At 36.9% G+C, this 6,873-nt stretch overlaps 1 non-coding gene across 1 annotated transcript; it reads left to right on the top strand.

The window, feature by feature from the left end:
- Positions 1-963: 963 nt before the first annotated feature.
- LOC122277907 lies at positions 964-1,102 on the top strand. Its single transcript, XR_006229215.1, has one exon. It is a non-coding gene; the product is annotated as a small nucleolar RNA Z247 (small nucleolar RNA).
- The last annotated feature ends 5,771 nt before the right edge of the window (positions 1,103-6,873 follow it).

Here is a 6,873-nt window from a genome sequence, read left to right as displayed (position 1 = left end):
TAAAGAAGGGGGACCGTAGTAGATAATCTCAGAAGTTGTAAAACCCATTAAAACAAAAGGTTAAAGGACAATATTTTTACATTCTTGGTATAAATTTTTATTTTTTGAGAGGAATATCAAAAATTTTATTGATAACAAAGAATGTTAGAGACTTATCCACAGCAACAACCAGCAGCTTCTAATCCACAGCAGCAACCGGATCACAAAGCAGTTACATGAAGACCAGTTCAAATATTTCTCAGGATTGCTGATATGTTTGTTTAGATAAATGATTTGTTTAAATTCAAATGTATTCCTCTGTTTTTATCCTTTCATGATTCAAATTGTAACAGAATATATTTTCCATCATTATAAAAATACGCCTATACCTGCATTTAAAGTAAGGCAACAATTCTCTAATTATTTGGAATTCTACATGATATCAAGAGCCTAAGTGACAAACGTCTCAATCCTAATATGGCCTCCTCAGTTCCCACTTCATCCTCTACTCTTGTCCCCACCCCACCCACCTCTCTTACTCCTCATCCCTTCATCTCCATCAAATTAAGTCGTGATAATTACCTGCTCTGGCTTGCCCAACTTGTTCCATATCTCAAAGGCAGTCATTTATTCGGCTACGTTGATGGTTCCCTCCCAGCACCACCTACTCATATATCTTCCACTGAAGATACCGAAACACGTAACATCCCAAATCCTGCCTTCCACTCCTGGCATCTTCAAGATCAACTCATCTTGAGTGCTCTTACTTCTTCCCTCACGAAAATTTTTTTATCTCATGTCGTTAAGTGCACTACCTCGCGTGATATGTGGCTTGCACTAGAACGAATGTTTCCCTCCACCTCTCATGCTCGGATCACCCATATTCATTTCCAGCTCGCCACCCTAAAAAAAGCCAACCTCTCCATTGTTGATTATTTCCAGCAATTTACAAATCTTACACACACCCTTGCTGCCGTTAATCAACCCTTGAATAATGATGAACTTGTCTCCTTTCTTCTTGCAGGCCTTGGACCAGATTATGACTCCTTTGTCACATCTGTTACCACTAGAGTTGAACCTCTATCAATTGAAGACCTTTATGGTCATCTCCTTGCTCATGAAAAGAGATTGGAGCAGTATCAGCTGCAGTTGATCTAATTGTCGCCAATGCTAATTTCACATCCCGCAACACCACAAATCGTGGTGGCCGTGGCAATCGTCGAGGCTCTTCAAGCCAAAATGGACGAGGAAATTATCAGAACTCACCATCTCGAAACTGCCAAGACAGGGGACGAGGTCGAAGTTCTCCATCCTCCTCCAATAACGCTCATCCCGTTTGCCAAGTTTGCAACAAAACGGGTCATGTGGCATTGGATTCTTATCACAGGTATGATGAATCTTACCAGCGGGACTACTCTCAAGGCCAAGCATATTTATCAACCTCCCAAAATTCAACTGATGCAAATTGGTATCCGGACTCGAGTGCTACACACCACCTCACTTTGGAACTTGCCAATCTGAATGTTAAAGCTAAAGAATACTCTGGATTTGATACAATTCGTGTCGGCAATGGTACTGGTCTTCCTATTCACCATATTGGAACCACTCAAATTACTACTCCTTCATTTAAACTTCATCTCAACAATGTTTTACATGTTCCCCGCATTTGCAAAAATTTGCTTTCTGTCCAACGCTTCACAAAAGATACTAACACATTTTTAGAATTTCACCCTCTTATTTTCTTTTGAAGGATCAAGCTACGGGGAAGCTGCTGCTCCAAGGCCCAAGTAACAATGGACTCTATCAAATTTCATCCACTCAAAATAAATGTGTTCCTTCCGCTTTCTCAAGTGAACACTCGACTCTCTCCTTATGGCATGCTCGCATGGGTCATCCTTCATTTCAAATTGTTCATCGTGTGCTTCATCAAATGCAAGTCCCAATACATCGTCCCTCCATCTCTCAAAAATGCTCTGCTTGCTTGAGTTCAAAGAGTCGACAATTACCATTTTCCACTTCTTTAACTCAAGCTACAGAACCTTTAGCATTAATCTATACTGATGTATGGGGTCCTGCTCTTCTTTGTTCAAACACTGGTCATAAATATTATGTTTCTTTTTTGGATGCATTTAGCAAATATGCATGGCTTTATCCCATCTCTCTAAAAAGTGATGTTAGTCGTCTTTTTCTCAAATTCCAATCATATGTTGAACGATATTTTAATACCAAAATCAAAGCTGTACAATCTGATTGGGGCAATGAATATCGCTCGCTTCATAAAATTTTTCAAGATCAAGGTATTGTTCATCGTATATCTTGCCCTTATATACACCAACAAAATGATGCTATTGAGTACAAACATCGCCACATAGTGGAAGCAGGCCTTGCCTTATTATCCCAAGCAAATGTTCCTCAACAATTTTGGGACGATGCTTTCCTTACGGCCTGTTACTTAATTAATCGTATGCCTACTTACACACTTCAAAATTGTAATCCATATGAGGTTCTTTTCAAATCTCCACCTGATTACATTTTTCTAAAAATATTTGGTTGCGCTTGTTGGCCTAATCTCCGACCATACAATACTAACAAATTTCAACCTCATTCTCTTCTGTGTGTCTTTCGCGGATATAGCCCTTTGCACAAAGGATATAAGTGTCTCCATGTTCCAAAGGATATAAGTGTCTCCATGTTCCAACTTGTCGTGTTTATATCTCTCGTAATGTGCAATTTGATGAATTTACATTCCCTTTCAAAACTATCACAGCGTGCCACTCTCCTTCATCTCAAATCCATAATGGTTATCTTTTGAGTCTATCAGATACAAGGGTCTCGACAGCAGCAGCTTCTTCAAGCAGTCCCTCAATTGAACGTATAGACACTCCTTTCCACAACCAGCCCACAAGTGAACCAGATATACCCAATCCGAATCCATCCCTCACCTCACCACATATAACTGAATCTATTGAGCCAGATATACCCAATCTGAATCCATCCCTCACCTCACCACATATAACTAAATCTATTGAGCCTTCCCCCACCAATTCACGACCTTCCCTACACTCAAAAAATTCTCCTCCTTCCAACACTAATAACCAAATAATATCAGTGCACCCAATGATCACCCGTTCCAAAAATAATATCCGAAAACCCAAACATCTTCCCGACGGCATGATTCAGTATCCAATTCCACGAGCTCTCCTTACTGAGTCTTCCCAACAGCCTACTGAGCCTACCTGCTATACCACAGCCATCAAAGATCCATTATGACGTCAAGCAATGAATATTGAATTTGATGCATTGCTAAAAAATCAAAGATGGACCCTAGTTCCTACTAATTCAGCTTCTAACATCATTGCCTCAAAGTGGGTGTTTCGCACCAAACAACATGCAGATGGTACTATCGAACGCTATAAAGCGCGTCTTGTTGCCAAAGGCTTTCATCAACAACTAGGTATTTGATTTTTATGAAACATTTAGTCCGGTTGTTAAGCGTACAATAGTACGTACTGTTCTTTCCTTAGCCATCTTGGCTGGTTGGCCCATTCATCAAATCGATATTCAAAATGTTTTCTTACATGGAAATTTATCAGAGGAAGTGTATATGTCTCAACCCCCTGGCTTTCTTCATCCTCAGTACCCAAACCATGTGTATAAATTACAAAAAGCTTTGTATGGTCTTAAACAAGCCCCACGGGCTTGGTTTGCTAGACTTAGCATCAAGCTTCTTGCTCTTGGTTTTAAAGGTGCTCAGTTCGACACTTCTTTGTTTATTTATAATCTTCCACAGTCAAAATATTTATGCTTATATAAGTGGACGATATTCTCATCACAAGCAATAAACAGTCAGCTATCAATGATTTACTAACAGCTTTACACAATGAATTTGCTGTTAAAAATCTGGGTCCTCTAAATTTTTTTCTTGGTGTCGAAATGATTCAAAATTCCAAAGGCTTCATTTTATCTCAACATCGATATATCATGGATATATTGAAACGCACCAATATGCTAGAAGCAAATCCGGTTCATTCTCTTATGGCTACATCCACAAAACTGTCGGCTTATGAAGGTGAAGCATTTTCATATCCAACACTTTACAGAAGCACTATTGGTGCTCTTCAGTATCTTTGCATCATTAGACCAGATATAGCATGTACTGTTAACAAGCTATCTCAGTTTCTTCACAAGCTGACAACACTCCATTGGCAGTCAACCAAGAGCTTGCTACGCTACCTCAAGCAAACCGGGAATTTTGGCCTCCAATTTCACAAGTCACACTCTCTTTCACTACAAGCCTACTCCAATACAGATTGGGCTGGTAGTAGTGATGATAGACGTTTCACAGGTGGCTATTGCGTCTTTTTTAGGGACAATCTCATTTCTTGGAGTTGTAAGAAGCAAGTTACTGTAGCCCAATCAAATACCGAAGCTTAATATAAAGCCTTAGCAAGTACAGCTGTTGAAATCACATGGTTATGTTCTCTTCTAACTAAACTTGAGTCTCTTCCCTCTACACCTCCAATTCTTTAGTGTGACAATATTTGTGCAACATATTTATCTTCAAATCCAGTTTTTCATGCTCGAACCAAACATGTCAAGATAGATTTTCATTTTGTTCGAGATATGGTATCTCGTGGTACATTGGACATCCGCTTCATTTCTACTAAAGACCAGGTAGCTGACATATTCACCAAGCCGTTATCTTCATCCCGGTTCTCTCTCATTCGAGACAAGCTGAACATTGCCTCTGCACAGTTAAGCTTGAGGGGGCGTGTTAGAGACTTATCCACAGCAACAACCAGCAGCTCCTTATCCACAGCAACAACCGGATCATAAAGCAGTTACATGAAGACCAGTTCAAATATTTCCCAGGATTGCTGATATGTTTGTTTAGATAAATGATTAGTTTAAATTCAAACGTATTCCTCTATTTTTATCCTTTCATGATTCAAATTCTAACAGAATATATTTTCCATCATTATAAATATACGCATATACCTGCGTTTAAGGTAAGGCAACAATTCTCCAATTATTTGAAATTCTACAAAGAACAAAGGAGGAAAATAGATTACAAAACTCGGCAATCACCCAATTCAATCACATTCTCAGCTAACTCAACGGACTCCTTAGGTAGACAATGAGCAACATAGTTACTACTTCTTCTTATAAAAACTACCATCCATTTATTAAAACTAGAAAACATAACTTTAATGTCATGTAAGAACAAGCCCACACTATCCCATCGATTAATACGCTTATGAAGGCCTTGAACTACAACATGAGAGTCACCTTCCAAGATAATAGATTGCAGCCCCATTTCCTTTGCCATTCCAACTGCATGAAGGCCACCAACTACTTCAGCTAATAGGGGATCCAAAACACCAACTGTTGATAGCTTTTTAGTGGCCAAAATAGAGCCCTCATAATTGGTGAGTGTTGTAGGCATTATTATTATTACATTAAAATAATAACTATTACATATATAGTCTCCGAAAGACACATAGATACATTATCATAATATATATAATTTTAATGACCTACTGATTTATAATAAGATCAGAGACTATGTGATCCATACTTCAGAAACATCTATTTTCCATACCAACATACATCCTAATTATAAGGAAATTGAGAGGGCGGACTATAAAGTCCAAGGATGATTATGTGCTCAACATGCATGGTTAACTAATTGACAACCAAAACATATAGGCAGTTGCATTGAGATCCCCTCGAGTTTTTTAGGACCGTTTATGAGTGAGAGAAATATACATATAAATTTAGCTCTTATTAAACACTTAATATTGGTTACGAAACTTCTTCTAATAATTATAAATTTTATGAAATCTTTCTCATGTATCTATATCTCTTTTACTCTAAATTTAGGATTAGTAACAATTTTTTTTTTCTTCTTCTTTCGAAAAGTATGGATAGTGATGGAGTCCGTAATTGCAGGTCATCGTCCGATACGTAACAAATATGAGGGTGACATAGCATAATCATGCATGTTCCAATAATTACTAGTCCAGCCGCTGATGGATGTGACGAGGTTGTAATTGCATATTTGCATGACATTAGACATTTGTGGGTGGCGGATTGGTCCTACATACGCCATTTGGTGGGGAAATAAATCATATGATTTCAAAACGGCCATTTATATTTCTTTTAGTTCCCAGTTTAGGTTAGCAGCTTGATGTGTTATGAATTCTGATTTTCATGTTTGTGTGTTTTCTCTCATAATAAAGAAAATGAACAAGAAAAATTAATATCTGTTTTACAAAAAGAAATTGATTTTTATTTCATATTCAAGACTTATAGCATCTCACTGATAATAGTGGATTGAATACCCCCCAAAAAAATTATAATTTCTATATGCTCTCTAAAATCTTTTAAAATTTCAACATACATAGACCCTCAAATTTTTTTCCTATAGCTCCTGAATTTTGTATAATTTTTATATGTTATCTAAGTTCAAAGAAGTGGCCTCACAAGACTTAAACTAAAACTAAGTTTAGGAGAAATAATAAACTATATATTAACATGGATCCCAAACTAAGTTTAGGTTTCTTAATATGGAATGAATATGGATTCCAAAGTGAAAATACAAAATAATAATAATAATAATAATCATTTCATCCTCTAGACTTCATTGAGTAAGAAAAAATTTATTTAAGTCTCAATCGTAACATTCTATGCTTAATATGACACGAATATTTAGATTTTATATGAAACTTGATAAACTAACTTAAATATTAGAATAAAAGATGAAGATCACTTGATAATTTTTCTGAAGAAAACAATTTCTTAGTATTTCATTACAAAATAATAATGGATGAATATTATTTCATGAAATATTATCGTTAGAAATCTAAAACAGATATTAAGTTGTGTTTTTTT

Source organism: Carya illinoinensis, chromosome 9, assembly GCF_018687715.1.
Source record: "Carya illinoinensis cultivar Pawnee chromosome 9, C.illinoinensisPawnee_v1, whole genome shotgun sequence".
Classification (NCBI taxonomy): Eukaryota; Viridiplantae; Streptophyta; class Magnoliopsida; order Fagales; family Juglandaceae; genus Carya; species Carya illinoinensis.
The sequence above is the reverse complement of the archived record's forward strand: the minus strand, read 5'-3'. Positions and strand labels throughout refer to the sequence as shown.